Raw genomic sequence first — 14,710 nt, 5'->3', positions numbered from 1 at the left:
GAATGTTTGAGATTCTTTCAAACTCAGTTATCTTTTCCTCCAGTATATTGGTAAGATTTCTCTTGTCATCTTCTATCATAACCTTGTCTTCAATGGTTCTCTTCTTCTATTCAGTTACTTCACAAAGCATTATGGCTTGTGATTCTTGTTCAAGCTTGACTATTCTAATTTCTTCTACTTGAGCTCTGTTCTTTTTCATCAATTCAGCTATTATTGCATCAAATTCCTTGGAATATCCATTGGAAAACACATGTGTGGTGTCAATCTCCTTGTAGTGTGTGTCATTTTCAACTATGGCTATATCCTTCCTTCTTTTCAAGGACTTTCTCAATTCTTCTCTGGCTTCCTCCAATTTGTGTAGGGAAAGTTGCACATCAATCACTTGATTCTCTATAATCTTCCCAAGTTTGAAGAATTCCATCTTCAAATCTTTTCTCTAAGCTGTTAGGCTTCTCCTTGTGAGAACCTTGCTCTGATACCAATTGTTGGAATATTCAAATGAGAAGAGTACTTCTAAGGGGGGGGGGGGGGGGGGGGGGGGTGAATCAAAAATACCACACTTTAATCTTTTCAAATCCTTTAAAACAAATAACTAAAAGTAAACTGCATGTATGTAAACATATTAAATAAACATAAAGTAAACACATGCATCAACACATAACACCAAAAGTTTGGTAACCTAGAAACCCTCCAAGAATAAGAAGGTAAAACTGGGGTGGGGATGATACCCACAAAATCACTACAACAATAATTGTTTGACCATTTCTAATGGTCTACCATATTAAAGGCTTTACACTATGTCAATAGTGACCTAATTAAAGGATTTAAAACACTTACATGAAGTGTCACCCTATTAAAGGATTTAGTCACTTCTTCAAAGGATCTATAAAATAGTTGTTAAGCTAACCTATCAACATAGGATTTACCACTATTAAAATACAATTGCTAGACAGTATTAGACATCTTTGACTTGATTTCTTACAATTTTCAATTGCTGATTTTAGGCACTTGATCTGATATCTATTTGTAGCCCTTGTTCTATTCAGATCAACTGGCTAGAAAATTGTTGCTCTATTCCTCTAAGTCTTTTAGACTTCCCACTGAATTTTTCTATAGTTTTTCCATACTCTGATGTTTATCATCTCATATAATGGGAATTTCATCCTCCTTTTAAAGATTACAAAGACTTAGGGTTAGGTATGGATCTATGATCCATATTGAATCTTTAATTCCCACTCATTCCTTGCACTTTTCTCATTAGTTGCATGCCTTCTCCATTTTTCTTATTGGTTGCATGTTAATTGCATAGGAAATATAAAAGATTCATTTTTATCCTTATTATCCTTTGAGATCCTTCTATGTCAGCTCAAAAATGGTTTATATCTGAGTTTCTGAAGCCACAAACTCATATGTTGATTCTGTGTTACTCGACACATACTAGATTACTGGTGCTCAGCACATGTTTGATTTTGGTTTGCTTGGCACCTATTACATTTTATCTTGCTCAGTACCTATATAGTTCTAGCTTACTTGGCACATAAATCATTCTAACTTAATCGACATCAAATGTGACTCAGCACCTATATATCACTCGACACCTATATAATGCCCAGCACCTATTGGAATCCTAGCTTGGCACATACTGTAGCTTGGCATACATAGTGTACTCAGCTTCTATGTAGAAAGTGGTTAAGTGTGTTGATACTCAAATGTCAAAACCATTCTAAGACCAACAATGCAAAGATGAGCCTATATTGAATGTTGCAAAGGTATCCAAATCAGGAATAGTCCTAGAGGAACTAGCATGATCCACTAAAGCATATTGTGAGCCAAACTCATCTAACCCTACACTAGACTCATCGACTACATTTGGTTGAGTTACATAGGCATGAATAAACTTTTTGATAAACTTTGAGTTCATAAGAGACATCCGATAAACTTTCCCATTCATACTCTTGAGAGTATGTACTCTAATCTCTAGCAATTAGATGAGCAATATTTTGTCTAATCAAGCCTCTATTCATGTCCTCATGGTCATATTCATCTTGTTCTAGTTATCAAGAAGTGGAAGCTTCAACATCATCTGTAGTATTTTGAGTGTCTTTCCCCCAAAGAAGAGAAGTTGTAGGCACAAAGTCTTCATCCTACAAAGCTATAGAAATAAAGGGAGGATCATCATCCTTTGGTTCACTAGATATGGGTGCATTTTGAGTAGACTTTAGCATATTATTCTCTAGCCCAAATCCTAAGCCAATAGTGTCTCAAGCATCATGATCTTGGGTATGACTTAAAGGTTCAGCTAAATCTTTTTTGTTACTAGTTAAAGACCCATGACCTTGATAGCCCATATTTGCAAGCATCTTATATCCTTTTCCATATTGTTTGGGAGAAATGGGAGTGGTAACTGTAACATCCCCTTCATTTTCCTCTCCCCTATATATCCAGTCTTTAATAGCTTGTTCTTTTTCCACTTCCAGAGGAACTGAGGACTGGACAAAAGTGCCAAAAAGATTCATGGTAGATGTAGAAGGTTTCTTTTTGGTGGATGGCTTCCCATAAGACTGAGAGGAAATTGATAGGGCAACAATAGAGTCTAAAGTGTATTCTCCCATACCAAGACTCGTCATTTTCATTTTCTTTTCACGCTCTGTAAGAGATGGTGTTGGCTCATGAGAAGAGTGATTATTGGGAACTAGTGTTTCATCAATAGATAATGTGTTGATGGACATTGAGTTGTCACAAAGGACAACTACTTCAGTGCCATTAAAAGTGAACTTGATGCACTGATGATATGTAGAAGGCACCACTTTTATGTTGTGAATCCATGGTCATCCCAACAGTAGATTATATGCAAGGGGTATATCTAGGACTTGGAAAACAACATCCTTTTCTACTAGACCAACTCTAATTGGTAGCACAATTAGACCCTTGGAAGGTCTTTCAACTTTGTCATAAGCTTTTATGGTGATCTTACGGCTAGGATCAATAGCAAATTCTGACATGCCCAACTGCTGGATGATGTTAAAGGAGATAATGTTTTACCCTACACCATTGTCTATCAAGACTCAACAAACACGAGTATGGAAGATTTGGACTTTGATATGGAGAGAAAGGTTGTGGGGATGACTAGGAGCCCGGTCATCTTCTTCAAGAAAGGTGAGGTGATAAGGTGAAGAGATATGATTCACCATAGCTTGGAATCATTCCACATCAATATCTGTGGGAACATTGGCAGAGTGTAAAGCTTTTTCAAGGATATCCTTGTGCAAGGGAGATAACTCTAACAACTTAAAAATAGAAATTTGAGCTAGGGTATGTTGTAATTGATTGAAAAAGTCATAGTCTGAGATCTTGGAAGTGGTTGGTTTTTTAAAAGATGAAGCATTCTTGGAATCATGGGAAACTTTTAGAACAACCTTAGATTACCCCCTAGTAACAACATTAAGTGGTTTACTTTGTGATGAAAAAGAATAGGTTGCCTAGAGCACCACCTTAGGTCAAGAGTCATTATGGTATTGAGAAACATCACATATTTTTAAGACAACTTTAGGTCATTCATCTACATATCGATTGTCATCATTAGAATTTTCATGCATAAATACTCAACGGGCTCAAGCATACCTATGACATTGTCTATGTCAATAATAGCATAGCTGATCTTAGCATCATGATTCTTTTTAGTAGCTTTGGAGGTTTTACCCTTCTCATATTCTAGTAAGGGTTACTTCAAAGCTTTGTGATTAGCATTTTTGGTGAGACCATCTGTGACAACTTTTCCTTCCTCAATAAGATCTTGAATCACCTCTTTGAGCTTGAAACAATTTTCAGCATTATGACCCTTGCTTCGATGATAGCTACAAATATGATCCTCTCTCCACCATGGGGGTTTGACAGGTGGGTCATAGGGGTGGGAATTATCTGGCAAAGTAATCAAGTTATTTGCAATTAAAGATTCTAAGACCGTTTCATAGGGCTCAACCATTGGTGTGTAAACATGTCATTGCTTAGTAAACTTAGAGCTTTTGTCAGATATTTTTGGTTTCACATTTTCTTGTTGCTTTGTGGTGTAGATGGAAGTGGAAAGGTTAAACACAGGTTCCTTGGTCTTAGGAGTATCCACTACTCCATCATTGACAACATACTTTTTTTTATTCCAAGGTTTACCTTTGTCTTTACCATTTCCATTGTTGTTCTTATCTTTGTTTATGACAATATCACCTGTTTTGATAGCAACATCTTCAATATGATATGCACTCTCAAACATGACATTAAAAGATGTCAATAGTTGTTTCCTTAAATCAAAGTATAATTCTGGTACAAGATTATTGACAAAGATATTGATTTTTTCAGCCCTAGGAACTTGTTGGGGATACTGAGAGTATAATGACCTCTATCATTGAAGATATGTTGCAAAAGGCTCTCCTGGTTTTCGTTTGATATTGCATAAGTCTAGCACTATTATAGGATGTTGAATATTATAAGAGTATTTTTCAATAAAATTTTGTGCAAGCTCATCAAATGTCTTAATGGGAGGACTCAACTTAGTGGACCATTCCATAGCTTGCCCTCTTAGACTCCTAGGAAATGACCTCATAAGAAAGGTGTCTTCATGCATAAAGTCCATGCTAAGAGCATAAAAATGCCTCACATGATCATGTAGATCACCATTTCCATTGTATTTTTCATACATAGTAACCTATATATCCTTAGGAAATGGTGGCATGTAGAGACTCCTATCAAATGGAACATAAATGAGGTCTTAGGTGGTTCTTTTGAAACTTGCAGTTTTGTAATTTGTTTCCTTAGTTCTTTTATTTCTTCCCTTAATATCTCAGCTTCAGTGGGTTCCCATTTTGGAATGATGCACTCTATATCAAAATCTTGGGAAAGTTTCCATCCTCTTGTTTCCATGTATCGAAAGTATTGGTCTTCATTTTCCTCTAAAGCTCTAAGCATCAATTTTTGAGCAAAATCGTCTTGTTGGAACTTTATTACATCTTTGCTAGTTACTTCTTCATCACTGTCATGATGAGAAGGGCATGCACCCATGGTGACTCTAGGAGTTCTTGGTGGTGTGTTTTTTCCATCATTACCATCAAGAGAATTTTAAGAACAAGTCCCCTTGTTCCCTTCATGGTGGGTATGGTTATTGTTTTTAGCTTGTTGATGTCCTTTTTGCCTAGCATACATGGCTTCAAAGATCCTTTGATTTTCATGCACTTGTTCCTCTAAACAATGTTTGACTTCACTGGGGTGCACAATGGTGACCAAACCATTTTCACCCTTAGGCATCTCACAAGATTTTCCAAATGAATTTTCAAAACTATAAAGTAGATTATGCCTAACATTAGTTGTTTGTGTTTCAATTGGCTTAGGGTCTTCCACACAGGGTTGTCCACGAGGACATCTAGGTGGGGTTTCTAATTGTTTGAAAACAAAAGGGGTATGATTACCACTCCCAATTTTAAATCTAGTTGTAACCAGCATGTAAAGACTTGTCCGTGTTTAATAGAATGAGAAAAGTGAGTCAAAATTGAAACTTTCACAATCAAGATTAGTCACTTGTCAAAGTATGATAGATGGCCTATCAAGCAATGCTCAAGAATTTATAGCATTGGTGACTCAAGCTGAGCAAGTGAGAAAGAAGCTCAATAGCAAGTAGCTAAAAGGAATGGTAACTAGATTTTGACAAGTGATTTATTAGTGACATTTGAAGACTTACATCTGATAGACTAGACCCATCTTTTCAATCTTGAATAGTTTCCTAAGATACAGATATGTAACTAGAATTCAGGGAATAGTAGTGACACACCCTAGACTAGAAAGACTAGAATGCAAATGTTGTTTTGGAAAGAAATAACCTTAGGTGATAATTTCTCAATTATCAAGCAATAGTGGGATAACATAAAATATCATGCAATACTATTTAGAATAGGAGGATGATACTTTCTTGAAAGTGATAGTTTGCATAAGGTGATACGATAGAACTTAGTACCAAGGGAAATATAACTCAATGGATAGGTGATACAATTTTGGAAAATTAAAGTCACATGATAACTATTCAGAGACTAGGCAATAAAGTGCTAGTTTTTGTAGAAAAGACTAGTTTTGACTCCAAAATTTGTGTTTTAGTCTTGACAATCAAGTGATTTTTCAAATCAGACAATGTGTATTTCTAGTTTGTGTTAGTTATCAGTAAGGTTTGCAAATAGTAAGTGTTTTAACATGTCTTCAAATAGTTGAACAAGGGTAAAAAAAACCTTTCCAACACACACTTGTGATATGATAACAGCCTTTCTATGAATATTATTTCAATTTTTTGATGTGCAAGAACATTAACATTGGTCAACACATTCAAAAATAGTAGCCCAACAATCTACCTTAAGGTCACGGTTCATTACTCAACAAATTGGCCCACGCTTGATGCTCCTTCACCTCACACCAAGTGGTTACTTGCAAGAGATATTGGCTTTGTCATAGAAGTCCCATAAGCTCAACTAAGGGAACACATATGGTGAGTGTAAATCTTGGGGTGATCTGGGTAGTCCACTAGGATTGATCCTTGCACCAAGAAGTTGAGCAAAAAAATAGGGTGGATACTAACCTAGGGTCTCTAGATAGGGCTTTCACTCATAGTGTTCCTCTTGCTCCCAATTATGAGACACCCCACCTTGTGGTGGGTAATAGACCTTGTAGCCACAAGAGCACCTTAAGCATTCTTGCCTAGTGATCTCCCTATGTTCAAAATCCCATAAGCGATCACACTAAGTGAAGACAAACACTACATCTACCAAGGTTTTGTGTCCTTGATAGCCTTGAGTTTATAGTGGGTTGGAAGAGTTGGGTAATTTTCTTGTCCCCACTTGGGTCATTCCTCTTAGGTTAACTAAGAGTAAGCTCGCTAAAGGATCCTAACTAAACATTGAGCAGATCAACTTTTGGAGGTCAAGATTTTTGATTCACCTCAAGGGTGAAGAGCATACTCTCCTATTCCAATCACATCACCCAAACACACCAAGAAGAGTAAATTATCCACTTGCATTTGAAATCCATAGGTAGGTCAAGATTTTTGATTCACCGCAAGGGTAAAGAGCATACTCTCCTATCACCAAGGAATCCCAATTACAAGTTTTAATGTGCCTACAAAATGAACAACTAGTAAATGCCACACATGAAATAAAAAGAACAAAAAATTTTTTGGTTTTTATGCATCAAGTACCCCTGTAAACAATTGTTAGTAGCCCTTTTGCATTTGGAGCTTTGACGTGCATTCTTTTAAGCAATGTTTCAAATTTTCAAAAATGGCAACTTGCAACCACAACTAGTAGCACCACGGGTTAGCTACCAAAAAAAAAAAGATAAATCTATAAATGGACTTCTGTAAAACTATTTAGAGACCTGTAAAAACCAACAACCATCCAAAAACAATCAAAAACTAGCCAAGACACCTCAAACAACAAGCAAATCATTGTCAGGCAATAGTTTTCACTGCAAGACTATCGTATGATACTTCACAGTATATCCATGCGACAGAACTTCTGTATGTTATATATGTTCTTAATCTAGGTGAAAAAAGTTTGTATACAAAGGTGATATAATTTAGTATAGCCAAGTGACACTATTTTCAAAAAATGTATCGCACAATAGTAATGTGAACTATTGTACGAAATTGAAAAAATATCGCCTAGAATTGTGACTGTTAAAAAAAGAAAATGTGGAACAAAAAATGAAAATGGTGATGAAAATAGAAAAAATAAGGACAAAACTATTGTTTTTCCCCATGGTGGGTGCCAAAAATGTACACTAAAAAGAGTGCACTTCTCTAAACCGTTCTATCCAAGGTTTTCCATAGATTGTAAAGCTTGAATGTTGGCTTAAGACTCCCTAGTCATGGAGTGAAAAAGCTTACAAATAAGCATAAAATGGCTCTTAGCTGAGCCTTAGAGATAGAGCCCTTGCCAGTAAACCATGAAATGGGAGATTCCTTGAGCAAGAGCAAGAATGCTAGTGTCAAAGAACTTGATGCATGCAATGCAAGAATGCAACTATGCTAAAATGGGATTCACAATGCAACGAAGCTATACAAATGAAAGTACTGTAGCTATCCTAATTAGACTATGTGATCTAAGCTACTTGCAAAATAACTACACTATGTGCAAACTAAGCTAGGATGCCATGTAAACAAAATGCCATGAATGCAAAGAATGAAGACAAGAGGATGATTCTCTCCACAAAATTTCTCAAGCACGCAAATGAAAATCATGTAGCATAACAATACTCAAGAGTGTGGAACCTTTGAGGGGAGAAACCCTCTTCTTTTTAAAGCCGTACAGACAGTAGAAATCAAGATTTATAGGGTGGATGATCAATGGTTGAAATTGAAAAGGAGAGGGATCCATGTGCACACACAAGTTAGCCAATAGAAAATGAGTTGACTTATCATATAAGACAAAAGTCTCATAAGTTTTTTCTTTTAATTTCAAAAATAGAAAAGAACTTTATGTGCGCACTTTAAGTGGGTTAGAAGAATGGGGTCTTTTTATTTAATTAAAATGGGATGTGTTCTTTTAATCAAATAATGAACTTAGGATAGAATACTCAAATCATAGGTTATAATCAAATTAATTGATTATTAACAATTTGGTCTAGGTAAATGATAAATTAAATTAGCCAAAATGCTAAGAAGAGGGCTAACAATCTAGATGACCATCTTTAGGTGATTACACTATTAAGTTATTCTTAGTCATATCACTTTACTTTAAGTAAAGTAAGAGTGCTTTCAAGAACTTAGTATTTTATGTGCAAATGAATGGAAGTTTGAATAGTTCTTACTCATGGAATTAAATGCAAATCATGTCATTATGATCATTGGCCAAACTTAATTTCATTCATGTGGTGCCAACACTCTAATTCCTAAAGCTATTTCATGGGAAATGCATACAATTGGTTTCTTCAAGTATATTTAAATGGATATTTATCAAGAACTGTAGCTTGTGCAATTGCAATGCATTGCAATTAGAGCTATTGGTTATGATCAATCAATTGGCTTAGAGAGTTAGTTAAAATATTTTACAGATACATTTTTCAAATTCTACAATTTGGGTGATCTTTATAAGAGGCTTATTTCTCAGCCCATTCACCCAATCACTTAGATACTTAAAGAGAGCATATCAGTAGGAGCAGCCAATTTTCCAATGGTAGTTTATGTACCTGAGTTAGTGAAGGAGTGCATAGATAGATAAAACCCAAAGATAAAGAAGATTTTTTTTCTTGACCAGTCCATTCTCATATCAATTAACAAGGCATTGATGCACTCTGTATTTTGTATCCCTCCAAAGGAGAAATATTGTGATATTTATTTGGGGTGAAGGCCCTTAGATGGGAGGACATGCAAAGAACCTAGTTCTAGACTACTCACTCAAAGAAGAGAGGATATTTTGGAGTTCATTGAGCAACACTTCTTCCTAGTACAAGAAATTTATGTTGAGAATTTGCACAAATCATCTGTGATGAGGTCACCTCATGGTTGAAGTTGGCCAAAGGATTTAAGTAATTCTACATATCCTCTTATTTGATCTATGCTTTGGCTACTCACCACTTGTGGCCCAATCTCCCTAGCATCCCAAATTATGATGAGTCCACCAAATTCTATGAATTATACCCACATCTACATTTACAAAAGAGCTATGAGGCGTATGTAGTTGTTAGTGATGCTTTTACAATAAGGTTGTGTTGAAAAATGTAAGGGTTCCTAGAAAGGAGATTCTCACCATAGGCAATTTCATCTATAAGCTAGTTTGGATGCTTATTCATCTAGTTTTCAAGTTTCTCTATTTGTGAATAGGAGCTTATGATAGATTCCCTAAGAGGTTGTTGGAGTATCCTAAAGACAAGGTGGTCCTAGTTGAACTATGTCAATTGATACTTGAAGTTAACACCCTATGTTCCAATGTAAAGAAGATCATTAGGATTCCATTCCCTATAGTGGTAGGCCCATATTCATGTGTCTCTAGATTAGATGCTTATTATTTAGTAAATATTTTTGAGACCAAGATTAAGTTTTTATACTATGAGATTTTCAGGCCTTAATATGATCTAGTTAATTTTGTAAGGGATCATCTAAATTTGGGATATACCTATAGGCATAATCCAGATATTGAAGATTTTTGGTCTGGGTGTCTCAACAAGTACCAAACTCAAGAGAGATTTTGGTCAAGGCTAACCATTTATTAAATACAATTGTATAATGATTATGTTAATGTTTCTGACCTTATAGATGATGGAGTCTACATGCACCCCACTTCTTATGAGAAGATCAAGGGTACACCAATTCTATCTACCCCACTTGTAGAACCAATCATTAACACCATGGAGGTTCTCATTTAGGTTATAATCAAAAGAACAAACAAATGGGTGGAGTGAACATGAGAAAGGAATAAAAAGACCAAAAGCACTAGTTCTATAGGTTGAGTATCAGTTGGATCTGCCCAATCAGCCATAGCTAGAACCACTACAAGCACTACATCAACATCTATGGGGCCATTACAATCTATTGGCTAAGGTGGAGACTAGCCTTCAAAAAAGAATGTGCCACTCACCCCTACCTATGGATTTGGCCCTCTTCCCATCATCAAGAATACTAGGGAGAAGGATGATGGTAAGGATAAGGGGAAGGAACAAGAAAAATTAGTTGCCAAGCCATATTCCCCTATTCAAGTCATCAATTTGGATGGTGATACTAACCCCATGGATGGAAAAGAATAGGAAGCATCTCAACAGTGGAATACTTTAGCCCTTTCGATAACCAAGGTGGTTACCTTCCCAGTTGCTTCCTAGAGAAAGCCAACTCTATTAATACCAAGGAAGTTGTTTGACCCCATTGCATTACAATCCACTATCAATGTGCTCTCTATAGATTCTTGGATCGAAGAGACCATTAATAGGAAGAAAAGGAGATATGAGGATGCAACCCCATCAAAGGACTTGACCACACAAGTCACCTCCTCTTAGCCATTCAAGAAGACAAAGAAGAAGAAGATAATTATTGCACTAGCAATAGATTCAACAACTAGCCACAAGCTATTTGAGATTATTGAGCCACAGAAAGAGGGTAGATGTCATGAGCTTTCAAAGGATGATTTCTAGATCAAGACAATTGATCTTGGCATCTATGTTCATGATTCCATGGTAAACATGTAGAAGTCAACTAATGATAAAATCAAGGATAAGCTAGAAGATCTTAAAGTGGAGAAGGAGAAATTGAAGGCCTTAAATAGAGAGCTAGTGGATTACATAAAGTCTACATTCAAAAGGACTTCTTTTAGTCAATTTGACCAAAATGCAGAGGAGAGTAAGAACTTACTCCTAAAGCTACAATAAGAAAGGAAATTTGGGCAAGTAGGCTGAGAATGGGTAGATTAAATGAAGGCTTAAGGTCCCCCACTAGTTGAAAACTTTGGAAGCCTATTATTAGATGCTCATAAGCTCAAGGAAGTGGCTTCAAATCATCAAACAACTATAAAAAATGGACAAGTTGGGAGAGCAACTGGCCCTTCTATAAGAAGTGATAGACATGAAGACCAATGTGGCCATTTCTCACAAGATTCTAAAGACTCACAAGGAGTCACTATTCCACTAGAAGAAATCCTTGGAGTTTGTCATAAAAAGCTCCATGATATCTACAAATGAACTCAAGGATGTGCACTGCTTGGTGCATCATTGAAAACTTATTTCACTCTTTGAAGATCTTGCACACAAAGTCCTTCGTGTCTACTAATGACAAGCTAGTGGACATCAAAAGAATGAAATCCAAGTTCTTGGATTTTTTTGATGAAGTCATTGACCTGCTCAACTTCCAAGTGTCCAAGATCTAAGAATTGTCAACAAAGGATGCAATCATAAAGTAGGAAGAGGAGAAATTCTAGTCAAGGGTGACCAGAATTGATGAACTAATAGAAATGCATGACTACTTGATGATTTGAGCTAACAATATCCTCATTCCAAGTTTCATAGAGCTAGATAAAGTAACCAAAGCTATGAAATCCTATAGAGATAAATCAATTACTTCTAAGAAGACATGATATTTTGATGCTTTTCCAGACATCTGTCGTTCTTTCCATCCTCTTTCTTTTGTCATCATTCATGGCATTTTGTTAGTCTCTGCAATAGACAATGATTCATGCTTGTCCTATTTTTAGATTATTCCATTCAGAGATGCTTTGCAAGGAAATCATCCAATGTAACTAATTTTGAGAAGGCCTATAAATGTAATCTTTGATGAAGTTAATATGATTGGGAACTTTGGGAAAACCCCTGTAGTTGGGACTATTATGTGTGACTCTAAGTTCATTTTTAAGTTTTGTTGTTCATTTAGTTTAGAATTGATTACATGGAATTGATGTGTTAACGTTGAAAATTGAATAAATGTAAATGAACTTGGATTTATTTCCTTCATTCAATAGATTTTATGTCTTACTCTCTTCATCATAAGCATGTCTTCTATTCTCTCTACTATTTGTTGTGGTCTATGTGTTGTGTTTAGTTTATTACATAAGGAAGCCAGAAACTAAAGTGTGGAGTAGCTAAGGGATAGACAAACCATGTATTATCAAAATATTAGCTAATTGCGTAATATTTGAATTACTTATTTCACTATCTCTTCCTTCATGTTGTCATAGTTACTTTTGCATGTTTTTTTTATTGTATTTAGGTTATAATAGATTTTAGTTTGTGAGTATATTCCCCCCTTTTCCTACGTTGTTCAAAGTGTTGAGCAACTTGGTTTTTACCCCTTCTACTCTTTGGTTAAGAGCATACCCTCAAAATCTGAAAGACAAATCCATTGCATATTTGTTAGAGTAAATAATTAATTAATTGTTAATTATTTATTCTATTGCTTAAGCTTGCTTAAGTTAATGCATGTAGTTGAGGTTAGTTGTTGACAACACGGGAGTTTTTTCCCTTTAGCATACTTATCTTTTCCACCTTTTGTGGATGTGTGCTGAGTTGTCAACCTTATCTTCTACCTCATTCCAGCTTGTTCTACAAGCTTCCATTAGGCCTTTATAAGTAGTCTCTTACTCATTGTAAATTCATTCCATTTTACATTTTCACATAGCAATTCTAATTTCCTATTATGAAATATTCTTGTGTGGTATTTGCGTGAAGCTCTTTGCCCCCTTGGTTTCTCTTCAGCAAGCTATTTGCACTGCAGGTGATCCTGGCACATTATCAAAGTTGGATTCTCAATTCCTACATGGTATCAGAGCCTCCCTACTACTTCTTGTTTGAAGGATTTTTGAAGCCATAATTTGGAGTCACAAACCCTAGTTTGTTTGTGAATTTTTTCTTCAAATTGAGGGTAGAGCAAATTTTTGAAGCATTTTCAGCCCAAATGGACACTACCATTGAATGTAAAATGTCATTTATAGATAAGATTCATATAAAACTTTTCATTTTTGGCTTTAGGCATTTTTTTGGAATTTTTTTCGGCCTCACAGGTAGCCGTACGGATGAACAGAGCGAAAAAAATAAATTTATTTTCGGGCGCCACTATAGTAACACCAATGCACCACTGTGGGACCACCCACACACCACCAGTCCACCATAGACATGCCGCTCCACCAGCAACTCCCACCGTAGTGCCATCGGAGGTCCCCGCCACCCGAGCGCAGTCAACGCACTACCTGTGCGCCTCCCACGCGCCACTGGAGACCCACTTCCGCCAGCGGCACCATCGGGTTTACCTCTTGGGTGGCACCACCATTGGCATTCTTCACTCATGCACCAAGTCAAATCACTTGCTGATACATGGCACCTGCAACCTTTGCTGATGTCATTTCCTGATAGGTGACATCATCTTTTTGCATGTTGATGTCATCATTTCGACCGATTACATCATTTTTCCATACACCGGTGCTGATGTCATTTTTTGTCATGCTGATGTCATCATTTTGACGGTGACATCATTTTTAAGGGACGATCTCGTGACGGCCATATGGTCGTCAAATTTAAGCTAGTGCCTGTAATTTTCCAGCAAGGTGCATTTTTGGAGCAACAGTCAATTTTTTGGCTATAACTTGAGCATACGAAGGTCTTTTTCCAATCCAAAAGAAGTGTCAAAAAGCTAACTCAGAGATGGAGACATTGGTGCTAGTTTTGTAAGATGCTGAGTTCATTTGACCTTCCATTTTTGTCGTCAAAGTTGAAGCTTTTTGTTTCCTCCTATTCTGCATCCACGAATCCAAGTTCTTTTCCAATTTTTTTGCTTTCCATAGTTATTTTTGTGCTATTTGGGAGATATTCTTGTACGTTTGTGGGGGGGTGTCTTTCTTTTCTATAATTTACTTCAGTTAAGACCCTTCTACTTTCATCTTCTTCTTTCTCTCAATGGCGAATTCATCTATAACCCATCTCACACCACACAACTACCACACTTGGAAGGCACAAATGACTAGACTTCTCATGTCAAGAGTTTTATGGTCTTGTCTGGATGAGAATTAGCCTGCTCTTATGCAACCTTTTGAGGTTCTACAGCACAGGAACAAGATGGATAAAGCCAGGGGGTTGATTGCACTCAACATTTCAGACAGTTTTCTATTTCACCTAGATGGTTTGACTACTCCACGACCTTATTGGCAAAAATTTCAAACTTTATTTGGATAGGTGAATGAGTTTTGAGCACTTTAGTTGGATGCAAAATTAATTTCTT

The 14,710-nt window shown here is 36.3% G+C and overlaps 1 pseudogene; it reads right to left on the bottom strand.

The window, feature by feature from the left end:
• LOC149552407 (aspartyl protease family protein 2-like) overlaps positions 1-13,782 on the bottom strand; it is a 77,721-nt pseudogene extending 63,939 nt beyond the window's left edge.
• Positions 13,783-14,710: the final 928 nt, after the last annotated feature.

The sequence above is a fragment of the Cupressus sempervirens genome, chromosome 6 (assembly GCF_028749045.1).
Source record: "Cupressus sempervirens isolate cs-2001-9-10 chromosome 6, ASM2874904v1, whole genome shotgun sequence".
NCBI classification, from domain to species: Eukaryota; Viridiplantae; Streptophyta; class Pinopsida; order Cupressales; family Cupressaceae; genus Cupressus; species Cupressus sempervirens.
The sequence above is the reverse complement of the archived record's forward strand: the minus strand, read 5'-3'. Positions and strand labels throughout refer to the sequence as shown.